This window comes from Thunnus albacares, chromosome 1, assembly GCF_914725855.1.
Source record: "Thunnus albacares chromosome 1, fThuAlb1.1, whole genome shotgun sequence".
Lineage (NCBI taxonomy): Eukaryota > Metazoa > Chordata > Actinopteri > Scombriformes > Scombridae > Thunnus > Thunnus albacares.
Window position 1 is genome coordinate 12,227,314 of NC_058106.1, and position 19,524 is coordinate 12,246,837.

Here is a 19,524-nt window from a genome sequence, read left to right on the forward strand (position 1 = left end):
AATTACTCTACTCATCCATCCCTTTCCAAGAAAAATAAGACACTGTAGATTAAGATAAGCCGTCTTGAGGAAGAATGGGGATGTAAAGCCTTTGACAATTACTAAGTACACATGGCACAGGGTGACGATTGCACTTGGTAAACAAACTAAATACTCATTAGACTTAACTCTGACATTCCTTTTTTCATAACTTCCTATTATGCAATTTGGATTTATTGCACTCATTAATAATCTTTACCAGGTTAGGCTACAAACACTGTGACAGCAGCATCGCTTAGCTTTAGTAAAGGGCACCCGTAGAACGAAGGGCTACGTGAGAACACATCTCAACTGCATTAGGCGAGAGCCCAATTAAATGCATTTTAATCTAAATATCCCTCAATGTGCTTTATTGTTCTCCTTTAATTTCCTTGCCACTATTCCATATGGAGCACCAGTTATCAAGCAGACAGGCTTTATGAGCCCGATTGAGTTGTGCAATACTGGGGCTCATCAGTCCTCAGCCATTAACAGGTTGGCAAAGTCTCAGCAACAGGGGGACAGGCCTGTAACAAATGCCTGGGTTTTGGTGGGAATGTATTTAAGACACAGCTTTTCACTGGAGATATCAAACATTTATTAACAATTAGGTGTGCACAGCATTCATCACATACTAAAATGATTGTTTATTTATATGAAGTTTTAATGTGTGGATCATTGTGGGGTTTTCCTTATTATTAAGACCAGAGTGCATTTGCCAGTTGTTGCCATTCAGAATCAGTGTGTATTACAGTCACAGACTTTATGATGTCCTTGCTCTAATGCACAACTGCCTTGCTCAGAAAATTGGCATTTCCTTCTTGTTATGCCCATTTTGTTGGCACAAAGTGATGATGCCTTTTCAGCTCTATGTACAACTTTTGCATAAAAAAACATGGGTATGTGGCTTTTGCTGGAGGATAGAACTGGAGAATTTTGGGATGTAAGCACTATGTGTGTAAGCAAGGAATCTGGCTGAGCAGGAACATTTCTCCCTATGGCAAACCGTTTTACCATTTATAAGCTTGAATAGATTTACATTTTGGCCACTAGATACAGATACTAAAGTTATTTATGACTACTGAAAACAAAAGCTTAAGATATCCCTAATTACAATATATGTCAACTAGAAAATCGTCTGTATTAAAAGATGAAATCAGTCCCTTCAGGATCCTTGAGTTATTTTGTGGTTTTTGCTGCAAATTAATTAAAATAAAATTTTTCACCATCATTTTTGGAAAATGCCAAGAAATTCCAATATACCCAGTTAAAATGATAACTCGCGATATTTGCAATTACAATTGGACTCTTAAAAGAGATAATTCAAGACCTCTCAAAATACATTTTGGAATTTCATTAATATATCTACCATGATGTAACAGATATGATTGTTGGGCTTGTCACACACACACAGAGTGATACTACAATTGGAAATACTTAATTCAGATTTGATGAGTTAAAATTGATATCAGAGTTCAAATTTTGACTAGTCATATCTGTTGGTCAGGATGTGATTCTTATGCAAGGCTTTGGAACAAATTCTTGTCTTGCAAAGCAGAGATGATTGTCAGCTTGAAGTACAGCTACCATCATTTAGCAAATACTGAAAAAAAGAAAGTTTGTGTGATGAAAGAGAGCTGTGTTCCGCAGATAATTGATCAAGACATACACGGGACATGCTCAGTTTTCCAAACAAGGTCATTTTAACCTTTGGTGCAGCAAGGATGTGAAAATTACCAACATGATTTTGATATTGTCAACTAGTGTGAATGATAATTCAAGATACCTATGAGAGGTCTCCTCAGATCAAGTTGCAAGCAGTTTCTTTTCATGTGACAGCGGGGAGCTTCCAAACAGGAGGAGTCACTAGTGCAATGCCTTACACTGTACCTACACAGAAGGTGTAGTGTGAGCAGTATGTTAGCAGAGCAGCAGCAACAGCTAGTGCTTTGTTTGTATGTCTACACAGGATGCGTTCAGACACAGTGTTGAGTGTGGGTCATCCCCGTTTTGGCAATGCTCAGAGCCCAATACACAATTAAAGTATTTATGCTAAATGTGAAGTGGGAGTGAGTGAAATGCGAGCCATTACATGGCCAGACCGTAATGATAAAAACGGAGGCATATCTGTTCCATAAGTGAGATGGACAACTGAAAAATGCATCTGAAACTCTTTCTATGTAGACACTGCATTAGACATGATCCCTCACCGCCTTCCCACCTGCATATACTGCCAACTGGGCTCCCAGTCAAACCATAAAACACCACTGCCAGGAAAGAAATCTGGTTCTCTGTGGTAGTTTTTTTCCCCCTCCCCTCTACCTGTGTGAGCACATTTCTCATTAGTTTGAAATAATTGTAAGGCTAAAGGCACAAAAAATGTTTTTTGTTTGTTTTAAAAACTACTATTTATCATTTAAGTGAAAGCACATTTATTAAATCAATGTTTTTGTTATTCCACCGAGGTTCTCTGTGTTTCTTATGGTAATGGTATTATTAATCAGAGTAGATTATATGAATGCAGACAATGAGATTGCAAATTCAGTTGAGACATATAGAAAATAGAGTGAAACACCTTTAACAGGTCTTCATGCATGCAACTGAAACAGGGGCTGTGAAGCGGAGACAGATAAACCAGGAGCTGAGAGATGTAAGATTCCGACTCACTCTCGCCCATTTTCACTTCCCATTATCTGATTAGCCTCCGATTTCTTCCCCATCAGTGCAGTGACCTGGATTTCGGGAGGATAGTGATGGTCAGCCAGGGTGGGGTCTGGTGAGAGGGGCCAAACCATTTGGGGGTGGCGGAACCATAAATCAGCAGCAGCGGGAGAGGAGAGTGAGGGGGATTTATAAAGATGTTGTGCTCGGCCAGCCCACTTGTGGACACTGTGATGAATTCACAAGCACATTGCCAAGGCAAACTACTTCATTATACCATGGCCCAGTGGTCATTAATCTCCCTGGGAGGCCAGCATCCTGGGGGATCGCCAGACCAGAGAATTTATTCAGGCCTGGAGGTACCCATTTCATTAGCCATTCAATCTGTTCAGTCCCCCTCTCTCTCTCTCTCTCTTCAGCCCTCTCTCTGTTTGTATTTATTATCATCTTAGTTCATATTATCTAATAAGTATCAGCTCAATTCCTCTCTTTTTCTCTCTGTGTAATGTCTTTATTATTACAAGTTACACATTCACAGAACATTCTCACAAATGTTGACTGCATTCAAATACTGGAGTTTTACACATTGGTTAGATATGGCCGTAACTGGATTTGTTATTTTTTTATGCCTTTATAATAGCAACAGTAGAGATACGACAGGAAACAAGGGGAGAGAGAGACGGTGAGCAACTAGGGATGGGTATCGAGAACCGGTAATAAACTGGTACCAGTTCCTGACTGGTCAGTACTGAAATACTGATAAGCTCCTGGACAAACGATGCTGCTACCAGTATTTATTTAATTCATTCTAACATTGCCGGCATTTTCAAATTCATAACCGTCCCCTAATGATGATGAAGCTGCCGGCATCAGGTGATTACATTTGACGTTAAGTAACTGTGTGTTTACATTCTGTGCTCTCCAGTCATAGCTAACAGAACAAAATGTTCAAAAGTGTGGGCTCACTTTACTAAATGTAATGAAAATGCAGCTAAATGCAATATATGTAAAAAGTAGTTGTATGTAAAGGGGGTAACACCAGCAACCTCATGAAACACTTACAAATACAACATTCTATAAATCTAAAGCAGTTCAGTGTCTGACTGCTTTAGCAGAGCAGCTGCTGCACCTACGTCCTCAGTGCAGCCTCCTGGCTCCTATGCTGATGGGATTTGCAAAACTAAAAATGCGACTGTCTCGACCTCGTCAAGTCAAGGTAACACTTGTTATCGTTATCAAAATAAGTTAATTTAGGACTTAACTTACGTTTTAAGCACTTCTAATTTATGTTCCTAAATAATCCCATAGACAACGCCAGGCAAGCAGCAGCCAGCCACAGCTTCATCCCTCATTATATATAGGCCTACAAGAAACTCAAAAATCAATTTAACTTGTTATTTCTGCAAAAAAAAGTAATAATAACATAACTGTTGAATCTTTTCCCATCTTTTTATGTCGAGTCTTTATTTTTTGCACCAAGTTATGAAGAGTAGTATCAATAAGAGTATAGATAGGTATCGGTATCAAAAAGCAGTATCAGTATCGATATCGGTATCAATAAAATTCCAACGATACGATATAATATGATACGATACGAGCGACAGGCACCAAAAGTCTGCTGTAGAAATCAGATGTTATGGTTATGTAACATTCATTCAGGCAATCTATGACTTTCACTTAGTTGTTCCATCCATCTATCCATTTTCCAGCGCTAATCTGGGACCGGGTTGCGGTGGCATCAGACTGAAAGAAAGCCCATACCCAGCAACACCTTCCAGCTCCTCCTGGGGGATCCCAAGGCATTCCCAGGCCAGAAGAGATATGTAGTCCCTCCAGCATGTTCTGGGTCTGCTCCGGGGTCTCTTACCAGTTGGATTTGCCTGGAACACCTCCAGAGGTAGGCATCCAGGAGGCATCCTAAACAAGTGCCCAAACTACCTGAGCTGGCTCCTTTTGATGTGAAGGAGCAGCAGCTCTACTCTGAGCTCCCCCCGGATGTCCAAGCCCATCTCTCAGGCTGAGCCCAGACACCCTCTCAGTTACTTATTTATTTACTTCATTATTGTCACAGAAAAATTCCCTTCTGTACAGTATATTCACACAACTTAAAATTAAGTTTGTACTACTTAGTATGATGTGTACTATGTATTTACATTATAAGGATCAGCCTTACAAAGTTTTAACTACAATATATTTTTCAAAAAAGTGGTTGGTAAAGTATTTTCAGGTGGGTAAAGACTCCTCTGCAATCCTTTATCAACATGTATGTACTGCTGCATTTATGCACTTGCACTGCTGGTCTAGGGATGTCAGTTTCGGTTAATTTTGCTTTCAATACACCGCAGCTAGCCTACATCTTATCTTCATACAGTCTGTGGGCTACCATTGACTGTATCTAAATATGAACAAGTCTGCGCAGTAGAGTCAGGTGGTGGGATGATGGTCGTCAAATAACCAATTATAAACAAACTTATCAGAAAAATCAACATCAGTGTGATAACAGCTACCTAAAATGACAGAAACCATCTTTGGGAAAAGTTTATTTTTATTTATTTTTTAGTTTGGCTCATGTCCTGTCCGCTAACATAGAGGGGACGGGACTTATGACCTATACTGCAGCCAGCCACCAAAGGCAATCAAGAGGTTTTGGCTTCACTTTTGGGGAGCTGTCATGATGTCCATGTTTATATACAGTCAATGTGGGCTACACACAGCATGGAACAGCTAGGCTAACGATGCTGGCCACGCTAACTAGCCACTAGCCACAGTTCAGGCTGGTAAATGGATCCATCATGTCTCTTTTTATGTACAGGTTGGTGCTCCTGTCAGTGTTGGACACTCCGTGTGAGACACTTCGGTCAGTAAATGTGTATTTTTAAAACTTATTTCGGGGCTGCGCTCACTCTCAGTCCCGCAATGTACCGAAATTTGGCACCGATTGATTTAACGTGAATAACATGAAGTAACAAGTTCAGTACTCAACCCTAGTATGCAAGTTAACCTATAGACCGACATGCGTAACCGGTCAAAAATATTCTCAGTGGTTAACTGATTAACCAATTAACAGTTAATCGTTGACATTCCTAGGTCCAACACTGCAAGTTCAGCTGCAAAAGACAACCTGATAGTCTTAGATAGGAGGTGAGGCAGAGGTGAGACAGAGAAGGGATTCCCAGAGGTAAACTCTCAGCTGCTGGCTACTTCAGGTTCTGTAATGGTGTCATTACTGAGGGCAAGTGCTGCTGGCCCAACATGTTATGGGAGGGCCAACATCCAGTGATTACTTATTAATGCTGGGACTCTTTATTCCACACACATATAGAGAAAACAAATATGCTATCCCCTCTGTCTATTACTGTGATCAAACAGATGCACCTGGACACAGAAACACGGCTCCATACAAACACTCAACCATGCTTGTGCACAAACACCTACACGCTTCAAGGTGAATAAGGGTTGCCTTTGGCATTGTAAATTCTAGAGGATATCGATATTTATCTTCAGCTGCTGTTTGCTAAGCAACTGAGGTTAGTTGTAGTGGCATTATAACTGCCAATTGGTAACACCCTGTCTGACACAACCATACACCGACACATATTATTCTTGTCTGGCACACATAGACAAACACTGGCTTACTATCTCTCAAACACACACACACACACAGTCCAGGAAACATTCACGACAACAATCAACATTCCTCCCATGTTGTGAGGTCTGTAATACCACCATGTCAGCCAAGCACACTAACACCCTCAATCTGTTATCATGTGATCAGACCTTGCATCTAAAAACATAGGGAAATCTTCATCTTTCTATGTTCCCTTGCTCCTCTCCCTGAAGGATTTAACCATATATATATGTGGAATAATTTCATCAACCATGCTGTGTCCCGGTGGACCCCTTCCACTTTAAACACTTAACGGGCTAAATAAATAATGATGGCTTGCGCACTGTGTGTGTGTTAACGTTAACGGCACCAGCCACTAGCCCCGAGTCCCACAGCAGCAGGAGTCCTTAAAGCGAATAATTTGCTTCCGCTAAGGCCGCCACACCGTAGCCATTCGCCAAGCAGATTATGGGCCTTTAAGTAGCAGTCAGGCCTGAAATGTGACTCTAGGGCTCACGGGCTGTCGGGGAGGAGGCAAGACTCCTTAGAGAGAAACAGTAGGGCAGGGACAGACAGACATGGGGACTACAGTACCAGTTAGGAGAAATGCTAAATCTATAAATATGAAGTTAAAAGAGGAGACATGGAGGGAGAGGTGAGGTGTTGGGGGCACTTACAAAGATGAACACAGCAACATAAAGGACACTCCTTTACCTCATGGTTGCATACATCAACAACTGTGATCAGACCCTGTAGTGTGGGCACAGCATGAAGCCATCAGCCTGTATAACATGCAAGTTTAATCAACAGGTCTTTTAGCTGGTCACTTGCTTTTTATATCAAATTGGAAACTGTTTTTCTTTTATTTACTATTTTTATTTTGTCTCACTTTGATCAAATGTGTTTTATTTATTACGATCATGTTGTGACCTTGTTGGGTTCTTTGGAATCTGAGTGGTTTTCTATATGACAGGAATGGCACAGTAAGAAATGTTGCTTACCTTGATGATATGTTGCAGGTCTGAGTTCACCCAAACTGATGTACGGACCTGTCTCTTCATCAAACCAGTTTGCATTGGCTGCCTCCTATTTTACCGTTCAATCCTGAAGAAGCAAAAACAAAAAAACACCAACCTTATTGTCTCAATTCGGTTAAATAGGTCTCTAAACATATTAAGTTTTGCCTCGAGAAAACGTTACATAAAATACTCTGCTTTATTTATTATTTTATTTATTTCTATCTGACATGACTTTTCCACAAAAAAGTTAAATTACTCAAAGTTTTACATCTCGTCCTACTCCCTCACTGAAAAACCCAGAGCTGATGAATATGCAGATATGTTCATTTCAAAAGTTTAACTGCTGGGTGACAACAAGTCACCTAATCCACTGAAAAGTCAATTAACAGCGTATGTGCACTGGAGGCATCAAGTTTCCACATCACACTTGTATAAGTTGCACAAGATGGACCTTGATTGGCTTCCAAACCAGCTGTGATGTCACAAATAACACTTGTACATACTTAAACTGAGGTTTAAGTTGAGTAATGAGACTGACCGCCTTCAGCAGATGAATGTGAAAACAGCCTTCTTTTGTCAAACTCTGCACATACAGTACATGATTCTGCACAGTGAAGCTCAAACCTCCAAGTAAATTAACAATAAGCATACACCGTAGCTCATCTTTAACTGGAGGGGGACTTTCATAGCAATTTTCACATTCCAGTAAATGTAGCCTCACATATGGATTATTAAATCTTAACTATCCAATCTTCATATAGGTGTACATGAAAATATGTGGGCTACCAGCCTTAGATATGAATTTGAATATCTAGTGGGAATTCAGGAACCATCCCATTCAATATCTTTATCTTTGATTCCCACTCTCCATTATTGTTACCACTGGATTATGCAAAACTGAAGTCCTTCCCCATGAACAGTGGTTTAAAACCTTACTCACTCTTCTCTCCAATCATCGTCTCTCACGTCCTCCTGCTCTCTGTGCATTTAGGACCTCGCCAATGTCCCCATCCACAACTAATACCACACTCCTGCTCTGATCAACCCCTACAATACCTTCCCATCCCTCCCATCACTTTAAAGTCATTAAACAGTGAACACAGATGCAAAACATCTGTACTACATAAGGATAAGAACAAAAAATGTTCTGCCTTTGGTAGGAGCAGAAAGAGTCTATTGAGATACATAATGCTTTCTATATAGTGATCAAATTGCCAGATAAAGGGCCTAATGCATGCATGTGTGTGCACACGTGCTGTCATCTGTGTATGATAAAGTCTGTTCACAGCCCTCGTCCTGGGCTTGGAGCTTACAATGATAAGCCCATTACGATATCAGGCTTTAATTCAAACAGCTTTGCTGACAAAAAAAATAATCAATAACATATTTCCCTAAACCTTCTCTTCTTGTTTTTCTTTGTAAGCTCAGCACGTTCTGAATCAACTTTACATCCTCAATTTGACTCCAAACAGCACCAGGCTCCAGTTAAACCCTGGAGAAAGCAAGCAGACACCATCAGTTGATCTATCATGCCATCTCCTCACTGAAGAGCGGACAGAAACATCAAATCACCCTGAAATGACATCTGAACATCAATACATGGTCCCCGCCCCTCCAATGTGACAGTAAAAGCTGTATTGATTTCCACCCAGATTAAGGATACTGCTGGGAGCAATTTAAACATACAAGATGAAGTGTCCCGGCCCAATCATGAGTGATGTCTTTCAGTGTGTATAATCTCGCATTTTGAAGAAGCAGAGGTCTGGATCATGGATGTGTAAAGGATAGGACAGGCCTCAGTAAGATCCAAACATTGGAGAGAGAGAGATAAAATGTCAGGAAATACTGACAAATACCCATCACAGTTTCCCACAGCACAAGGTGACATCTTCAAAAGGTCCTGTTTTGTCCAAGTTATTCAATTCACAATGACATAATGAGAAAAGCAGCAAGTCTTCACATTGCAGGAGCTGGAAATAGACCATGTTTGGCTTTTTTTTTACTTATAAATTACTTATTCGATTAATAAAATGGTTGGCGGCTAAATTTCTCTTCATTACGTTTCAGCACTAACAAAATGGCTGACAGACTTATCAAGTAACGCCAAAACTGCCAAACGTTTGTTGGTTACTTCTCAAATACAGTTATTGTTTTGTTGTTTTCGTTTGTTTTGTTGTTTTTCTTGTTTTGTTTTTTGTTATTGTTGTCATTGTAACTTACACTTGGTCCAAGTGACCAGTTTTTGGCTATAGTAAATTATGGCAATTTGTCATTTTGACGATAAGCTAAATGACTGAACAGTTCATTTTTAAAAAAGGATAAAAAAAAATATATGGGGAAAAAAAATTATTATGGTAATCTACCCGAGATTTTGAGTACAGGGTTATTTAATGGTCAGTATTCCATCTCCAACGGTTTTAACGTTAAGGTACAAGTCAATATGTTAGCTAGCTCACACGGTCTTTCCTGTAATAAGTTAGGGGCTAGCCTCCCAAACCTAGCAAGGTTGGCTGAAAACAACTGTTTATGTAGCCAGCAATTAGCTGAGGTTATGTTGTAGGTGAGGTGGCTACATAAAAATGTCGACACTGAATGGACAAAATACAGCATACTACTTACGGCAGTTGGTCACACCGACCAATGGTGTAGCTGTTGCCAGAGTCAAGCTCAAGAATAGTTGCGTGCGTACTTTCCGACGTAACCATGACGACATGTTGAATTGGTCCTCTTCTTTTCCAGTTAACTTGAACCTGAATGCTTGTACAGATGTTCGGTCTCTATTTTACATTATTTTAAAAAAGGTGTTGAACTGTAAAAACAGAGAGAAAGAAAGAAAATTCTTCTTTTCTGATTAATAGCAGGTGACAACAAACGCTAACGCGCATTTCTGCCACCTGCTGGTGCGGAACAATACCTACAGGACAGGACAAAAACTGTTTTCATCCCATTTTCTCTCAAGTAACTAAATAAATTAGCATTAACTGGTACTATTTAAATCTCAAATGTGCTTGGGAAGTAAAAAAGAGTAAAAGTAAAATAAGGTCATTTGACCTAAATAAATAATAAAAAAGTGTTGTTCTAGATGACAACAGACATGGAGAGACAGGTTTTCTAGTATTTCGGTTATAGCCCACATGTATTTACATAGCCTACTCATTTCTTTTATTGTGTATTGTATGTGTGTATAAACTTTATATTGTGTAGCCTATTCATAAAACATTTTTATTAGTTCAGTTTCACAGCTTACTAATGTGAACCGTGAACAGTATATTGTTGGATAGAATAGTTAGATATAGAATAGAATATAAAACATTTTATGTTTGGTTCACCAAGAATCTAGACTTAGATATTTGAGTGGGAAGCTATACAACAAGTCTCCAGGGCACTATCCCAGATTTTTTTTTTTCCATAAGGTCTGTCTGTGTTCATCTTTTAAATAAAGATGTAATCCCTACATGGTGTAAAATGTTTAATAGCAATGGAATTCAATTTAAAATATATACAATAGTGTATATGGTGTACTTTGTAGCAGAGGTGTTTCACAGACACACATCGCTACTCTAGCATTTGTCTCCTTCTGCTTTTGAGAGTATTGCTAGCAACATCTTACCCATCATTCACTGACTCTCATATTTACACTACCTACCCAGATGCACACAGGCACCCACCACAGATGTGCAAGCATATATAAACACACATACACACCCATTCAGTTCATCCAGATTTTCCTTCCCCCAGCTGTGCAGTAGTGCTGAGGCCATGTATCCTGATGGCACTGATGATGCTTCATGCAGCCCTCAGGCCTCTGAAGGTTAACTCCCTGACCTCTGTGGTCTCCTGGCTGCTCTGATAGATAGGCCTGCTAATAGATAACTCAACAGAGAGAGCACACAGCACTAATCCAACTAATGTTAGACATTTCATAATGGATGTAGCACAACATTCCTTCTGTACTAGTTTCATCAGCTCGATCACCTGTTTACTGTAGCCCACTGTGTAAAGCTCCAAGTTGGTGTGGTGTGAATTATGAAGTTGTGACCCTTGTCAATGTGGTAACAGTCTTGCACAAGTCCTCCGTTTTACAGTGGGTTGCACGGGTACAATATCATCTAAGGTCATCATATTGCAAAGATTTTGATATGTATTACATTGGTTTTATTGTGTCTGGACACAAACAGTATAAAAATTCATATAATAAATCCTGCATACCATACACTCATACATTACTGTGTATGTGTAATATTGATGACATTTTTTCTTTTGATACATAAGATTTTCATTTATTGCTCTACAATAATTCACTTCATTGTGGGCATCATACTGCCTCTGGCCTTAATGTAGTGGCCATCACATAAAAAACATTGAAGTGTATAATTTCATCGTACTTGTAACCCAAGCATATTATATATTTTTGGGCAGTGTTTGCATAGTGAACCATATATCTGCTGAGTGAATGAAAGACTGCGAGGAAAACAGAGAGAAACAATGTTTTCAGTCGAAACTAAGTGATATCACATCCTGTGTTGCAGAACAATCAAAGCCTAGGTGAGACCCGAACACATGTGCACTTGAACTTGGCTAAATGTTGCTCTTGAACATGTGATAGGTGCTGGGAAAAACAAGCCATTAGAGCCGGTTCAGGTAAACAAAATAGGACTCCAGCAGGAACAAGCAATATTGAGGGGTTGTGGGGTGGGTGGGTGTCTTTGAAGTGGCTCGGAGTATTCCCCTGACACTTCTGAGATATTTATTTGAATAATGTGCAGATTCACACCCGAGTGAGCAGAGATCTGTACGGTGGGTGGGAAGATGACAGGGTTTAATTTCCAACTCTTCTGAGAGGAGTAGTAAGAGAGAGGGAGGGAGACAGAGGAAAGAGAGACAAGGGAATTACAGAAAGAAAGAGAGAGACAGAGGGGGGAGAGAAATAAAGAGCAAGATATGATGCGAGGAAGGCAGATGGAAGTATATCAGTTTCCCTAAAAACATTTTGACATTTTAAATCGAAAGCAGTTTGCAGGCAGTAAATAAAGGGAAGGGAATCAATAGCAGTCAGTGATAAGGGGATAAAGCAGCTAAATATGAAATACAGCCTAACAAAATGGTATGGATTTCCAATGGGGCCACGTGACAGAGGCTGCTTTGAAATGCAAATAGTAACTTATGCACATTGTCCTTCTCAGGTCTGGCCACCTATTGATCGGCTAAAACAAATTCTATTGATCATTGAATATTTAATGGAGATAATTAAATCTCTCATGGAGGTACTTACACCCCGTTTCCAGTTTTCATACTCAGGAGAGCTGCTTTCGACTCACTAAAGCTCCACCACTGCTCGATGAAGGATAGCGCACAACTAATTGCAATAAAAGTAGATATTGAGTTCATGTTGAGAATAGTGCACAGGCTGTTTCCTGTCAACCTGAGTGTTCCTCACAAAGGGAAGAGACATGTCTACCAAAAATGTAAAGCGAAAATTGCCTTGTACTGATCTAATTGAGGCAGTCAATTATCTGCAAATGTTGTTAAACGTTCCTGCTTCATGTAACATATGAATGAATGTATTGAGAATTATACAATTTGGATTTAAATTATGCACTGCCAAAATTCATTGGTGGCTGGGTGAGAAAAGACACAGCAAATATGAACTGACTTTGGAAGTGGAAAGCAGTGACTAGATTAGTCTAAAACATCAGCCTCACTGTATATTTATGAGAAAAAGTTAGAGCAGAAATGTAACTTCTGGCATATATAAGCTTCTTGCTGTTGGAGTTCCCATTATACAGCTACAAAATGGCACCATCTGTTACCTTTTGGGCTTTTTCAAGTCTATCTCACCACAATACTTAAATGCCCATGTGTACATTGAGACAGATTTTGGTCACTATAATTGTTTGTCTTGTTCATACTGGCCCTGAAGAGATCCCCTCCTAAAGCAATTTCAATGTGAGTGATGGGGGACAAAATCCACAGTCCTTTTTTGTGAAAAAATGTAATTTAAAGTTCCCCTGAAGCTGTATATGAGCAGTTCAGCAGTCTGAGTTACAATCCTGTACATTTAGAAAGTGTAGAACAGGTCACTTGAGGCAATATTGAGAACATGAGTATTTTGACCCATTATGTGTGTACCTAATGTACTGTACCTTTATATTCTAGTGTATAGTGTAGTTTTTGAAGTAGTATTGCAGCTATTTTCTGATCAACAAATACTGAATACAATGATTAAAAAACTTATTTGTCAGGTATGGTATGCTGGTTGGAAATCACTCTATCTAGCTAGACCCTCTCTTCAGCTAATTATTGCATTTTTGCAGCAAAATTGAAAAGCCCACTGCATCTGATCAAGCCACTCATTCTAAAAACTAATGTCTAAGCGTGACAATGCTTTTCACTTATGATTACTAGCTATATGGCTGCAGATGCTGTGCAGAGCTGTGCAGATGAATAAACTGACAACTGACAAATAGCTCCAAACTCTGAAGTGTCTCTTAAACCAAAATCTGCACTGTTTTATACATTTCTTGAGTTTAATAAAAAGGATAAATCTCTATACCAGATGCATAGACATGAAACTGATATCAATCTTCTCATCTGAGTGTAAGTTTAACAACGAACAAGCATAATATCTATGTTGGATTATTGCTCTACGCTCTCATCTTTTCAGGAGCCACTGTAGGGGAAAGAACGTGAGGAAAAGTGAGGAAAGAAAAATCTCCTTAATTGACCGACATAATTTATGACATTAAGAGACTGGCAAACAGGAAAAGGTTGCTGTCAGGATAGTATTAGAGGGCAGCTCTCACTGCATGGGCCAGTGTTAAACAAAGTACCAATCAATAACCCTTTTATTAGTGACCGCAATCAATGTACCTGTGACTGAGTGAGCCAATTAACGCTATCGATCGGCTGAGCAGAAGAAAGAGAAGGGAAGGGGACGGGGGCGTAGGAGAGAGACAGGAAAGAAAATATGGGAGATGATAGCAGAGGATGAGCAGCAGTGTCTTCCTCAGGTCTTGTTTTCCTTCTCATCTGTAGGGAGGGGGAGTGAGAAGACCAGATTCCCACCAAGCAAGAGGCCCCGAAGGTCTGCCGGTGAGGACACCCTGACAGAAAGCAGAGGCCGCCTATCTCCCAGGAGGAAGTGAGTGTGTGTGTATATGTGTGTAGTGGTGGTGGTGGTGGGGTGGAGTTAAGGGGAAGCTGCCCACCCCACAACCCCCCATTCGTGCACATCATCTCATGCTGGGGGTGAGCTGCACTGGGAATGCAGCACTACTCGTCTTCTCACCACTGGTTCTGAATAGTAATGAGGTCATAGGGATATAGGTCTCCGTGCACGCTCAGCTCCACCTCACTCCCCAAGAGACTGACCAGTGTGTGACTGTGTATGTGAGATAACCGAGACTTGGGGACACACATTACATAATTTCCTAGGGTCTCTGTATAATACAAAAACTGCACATGATACTAAATGTCAGGGCTGCTGTATTAAATACAAATTTTGCCTGAGCTCATAACTGTTGCTAGGAAATAAGTGCAAAGAAATGTTCTCAAAGATTGTATATAGGCTACTACAGTATTAGTATATATGCAAGTATAAAGAGTCAAAGTTTTTAGACAGTAGAGATCACAGCTAAAAAGGTGGAAAATTGTTTGTGAATACTATGAATATGGACCGGTTACAATGAAAAAAGTAACAAACCAGTAAATTTTCATGGGAGCTGTAGTTTTTAGAATACTAAAAAAAATTGTTTAACTTTTTTAAAATTGTGAAGGTTTCAACTTCTAAATGAATGATGATCTGCAGTGGATACCAGTTTGTCAGAATATGGAAAGTAAACTCCAGGAATACACAATTTTTTACTAAAGAGATTGCATTGAGTTACAGAAGCAAGTGGAACAGATGATAACCCAGATGGGACGTCATGACTTTCATGACTCTCATGTCAAACATTTCAAAATCAAGTTTCTTCCTTTTTTTCTTTTCTTTTTTTTTTTTTTTACATCAAATATCTTCATACTATAACATGAACATAGTGTTTTTTTCAGTTTTTGTTTGTATTTTATTTATATTTGTTTGTTTTATTTGTCTGGGACAATGCTCATTGATGAACAGGGGAAAAGAACTGCAAATGATCCAGAGTTTGGTATAAATAATTTTCATCTGTTGTGCCTGGCCAGATGTTAAAAAGGGGCCAGAAAAAATTGAATTTAAGAAAAATAAACATAATGACAAATAATAAATAATGCCACAGTAAATACATGATAGTTAGAATCCACATTGTTTTGTAACTAACTTGCTTCTATCTGTCACTAAGTATGTGTATGCCTTAAATAATATCCAGACAATGATAGCTGTGTCACACCAAAGCCCAAATGTTATCATAACAATTTCTGCAGCTCATAAAGAATATCAGGTCACAGCTTCTCAGTAGCATTCAAGCCCCAGTATTTGTGTTTGGGTGTCCTGTTCCCAAAGAGAAAGGGGTCAGGAGGACATCTGGTTCATGTCAGCTGGCAGTGTAGCACTTGGCTTAGGGGTTATCAGGCTCCCTCTATCAGCCTGCGGTTGGAACATGGACCTCTCCTTCCTGAAGGAAACCCTCCGAACCAGTGTGCCGACAGCTTGAGGGGGTGCTACAGAGAGAGAGAGAAGAGGAAGGACTAGAGGGAGGTGGAAGGAAAATGATGAAGAGAAGGATGAGTAGGGGAGAGACTACAGGAAATGACAATGTGTGTGAAGTGATAAGCCCCTGGCAAGGACCCCCACACCCTCAGGGAGGACTGGGGGCTACAAGACTTCAGCCTCAGTGCTCAGCCCTACCACTGTCCCTGATGACCCTGCTCAGCCATCTCATTGACAGGTGTGTAGACAACACTTGCTTACAGTATCTGAACAAAGTGTACTGTATATAGGCTACTGTTTTTGTTGAAATTACATATGATTTTACAAACAGAAGTAAAATTACTCATATGAAAATACACTTAAGAAAATGTGAAAAGGTAGTTATTAAAAAAAAATTCCTTTGCCAGAAAAATGATTCTGAAATGAGTAAAAATATATTGAAGACTTGCCAAGTTGGAAATTGGAAGGTATTACCCATATCAAGTTCAATTAGGTATATGACTAATATGTGTGTGAAGGTGTACTGTATGTTATATTATTTGATACGGTATGTGCAGTAGTAATTATTCTATGTTTTTATTATGTGCCCTTGGAAGAGTAGCCCATGTCATAACATGAGTAAATGTTACTTGTTACTTCCACATTTGTTTAGTTTCTAGGTAATACATTCTAATGCTGTGGTTACATGCTGAGGTCTTTCTGAAGACAGGGGCTCGATCTCATTCCAGCTTATAACCTCAAACTATTCACTCTGCCTCGCTATGCATGATAAAACCCTCTGAGAGTGTGCACCACTTCTGACATCTTACATTACGCCACAACTATATTTTCTGGGAATTGAAAAATGTACTTAATAGTCATTGCTGTGCCACTGAGTTACTTTGTACTGCATTGCAGTAAGATTATTACTTGTTATTTATATATTATTATTTAAATTTATTATTATTATTATCATTATATTTTCAGTAATGAGTAGTGTAAGGGATTACAAGTTGAAATTCAGTAATTATATTACAATAACTAATCTCAGTGGGTCGACGTGCTCGTGGTCTTACCAGGATTAATTTATGTTACATTACTTATGTTAGATTTATTTTGCTACTGAGATATAAGTAAGTGCTTCTAATAAGTAATTACTTTTACAATGAGTAATGTGTAGTAACTGATTAATTACAATTTTCAAGTAACTTGTTCAACACTGCTCATGAGTAGATTTCACTTCCCTCATATTTCTTTTAAATTTCATGTCTTGTCTTTAGCATCTAATAATGAAACAACTCAAACAATAGAGGGAAATATCAGCAGGAACTCCTCTGATATCACAGTACGACTGGCTTTTGAGGACTACAATGACTATTGATAGCCAAGATATCTACTCCATCTGTTTTACAATACTGAGACAGGCTGAAAGACTGGGTGAGCACAGAGAGACAATATACTGCAGTCTACTGGTCTGCTGTGTGTGAATGAAGAAAGGTGCCCATCTCAGTATACACACTTCATCTGGACTGCTGTAGTGCTTCGACAGATTGTAAGAATGCAAAGGTCAAGACAGACTAAGCACTGGGAGCAGAGGGAGAAAAGAGAAAGAGAGAGAGTTGAATGTAAATGCAGTCAGGCTCATCCCACAGATATGCACTTCATCTAGACTATAATAGTGGGATGCTACAGTGCTTTCCAAGATTAAACTACCACAAGACAGGTCAGGTGAAGGTGAATGCCAAAAGAGCAGGACAGAAAGAAGAGAGACAAAAATAAAGACAAAAAAGCAATAGAGAGAAAGAGGGAGAATGAGAAAGGAATGGACAGAGGCAGAGGAGTGAATGTGAATGCAGCCGGGCTCCAGTCTGTGAGGATACTGCCAGCACTTTGTGATGAGGGAGCTTCACGTGAAGCGGAGCAAAGCAAGCCCTAAAGCCGGGGCTAAGTGAGCAGATTAGAGGACCACACAGTGGTATCAATCTTCCACTGCATTGCTCTCCTGCTGACAAAGGTCAAGAACACACTGTACCTCCACATAGTCTGCAGTGTGTACACACACTCAGATACAAAACACAGTCACCAGACATATAGTCTTACAAGACAGAGACAAAGTTAATGAAGCTAACAGCAACATCAATTTGATCCTGGCTAAAAAAGATCACGGTTTCTCATGGTTTGATCTGATGGAGCAGAGAAAGAAACACGTGCAAACGTGTGGTCATACTAAAACCTGCTTTCTGTCTCTGTAGCAGTAAATAAATGTGTTTCCCAGATCATGGTATTTATTTTTTCTCACAGGGGTATTGATAGGGTACTATAATCTCTGACCCTTGGACTCTGCTTCTATTATGACAGAAATCTAGGAAATAAAGCTTAGTTGTCCCCATTGTATCAACATGTTTATGAAAATGTATTCTTTTAGGATATTCTTTACTCTCTGCTGAGGTGCAAGTATACAGTGTTTTCTTTCATTACATATTGAATGTGTGCACTTTATTATAAAAAGCACTAAAACAAATAGATATTATCAGTGTTATTGTTTGTTCTCATTTTTGCTTCTCCTAGGTAAAACACTCGCTCTACTTTGTCTCTGATGTGCACTTCAATCTCTGTGTGTGTTTTTTTCCCCTATTTAGCCTAAAGGTAACACTGTATATTTACTCTCAACACCTTGGGGTGACACACTGCTGCACTTGCCGCTTGGAATTTAAGCCGTGCTCCCTACCAAAGAGCTGTTTTACAGCCCCCTCAGACGCCGCCTGTGTCGATTTGTTTTCCCACAAGCAGTGTAAACACAACACTTGTTGAAGGACCCTCATTCACCATATATTTAAAAGGAATGCTGTTACGCCCACCCTCCCCCCTGTGCACCACGTTTCTCTCCATATTTTACCCCTTATCGTTCTCAGAATAAATATCCTTGAGATAAATAGAAGGCATGACTACAGATATCTCGACCTCAAAATGGAAAACATCTTGAACTGAGCAGGGAAAGAGGATCTTAAAAGGAGCCAAGTTGTATTTCAAGGACACTGCCCCCTTCGTTAGAGGCATCCATGTTATCCCAGAGCAGGGAGCCTTGTGGAGATCTGAGCCAGTCCTCTTCCTTGCTCCAAAGTAAGCTTGACAATCTGCAAATCAGAAATTAGCCTTAACAAGCCAAAGTTGAAACAAAAGTCTGTTTTTTTCTGTAATCTGATGATGTATTGGCCATGAGGCCAAGGTCAGGGTTCATTCAGCAACCATGTACTAAGCTCGTTTACATTAACCAGTGAAAAGGCTAATCAAAGGTATATGATTTCACCTTTTCTACAGTTAACAGGACCTTTTGATGTTGGCAACCATGTAACATCTGCTTTTAAGTAGGATGGATTGAGGGAGCCCCATTCTTTTTTTCTTTTTGTCCTAAGGTATATCCACATAGGGCGACGAAAACGTTTTTCTCAGGCATGCTGATAGAGCTTGAATTGAGGAAAAGAAAAATGAAAGGGAAATGAAATAACCATGTCCGAATGCAAATCCAACTGATGAGGCAGGAATGTTAGGAAGCAAAATGCATAACATCATGCTGGTTGACACTGGATTTTATTAGTGTGAGTCTGATCAGAATA

The 19,524-nt window shown here is 39.6% G+C and overlaps 1 long non-coding RNA gene across 3 annotated transcripts in view; it reads right to left on the reverse strand.

The window, feature by feature from the left end:
* LOC122967138 overlaps window positions 1-10,165 on the reverse strand; it is a 93,361-nt gene extending 83,196 nt beyond the window's left edge. The window contains exons 1-2 of one of the 3 annotated variants that reach the window (XR_006398560.1): window positions 9,925-10,162; window positions 7,288-7,390 (exon numbers count right to left, since the gene is read on the reverse strand). This is a non-coding gene — a long non-coding RNA (uncharacterized LOC122967138). Of the gene's footprint in view, window positions 1-7,287; window positions 7,391-9,924 lie in introns of all 3 variants that reach the window. The other 2 variants (XR_006398549.1, XR_006398542.1) reach the window with 2 other exon arrangements.
* Window positions 10,166-19,524: the final 9,359 nt, after the last annotated feature.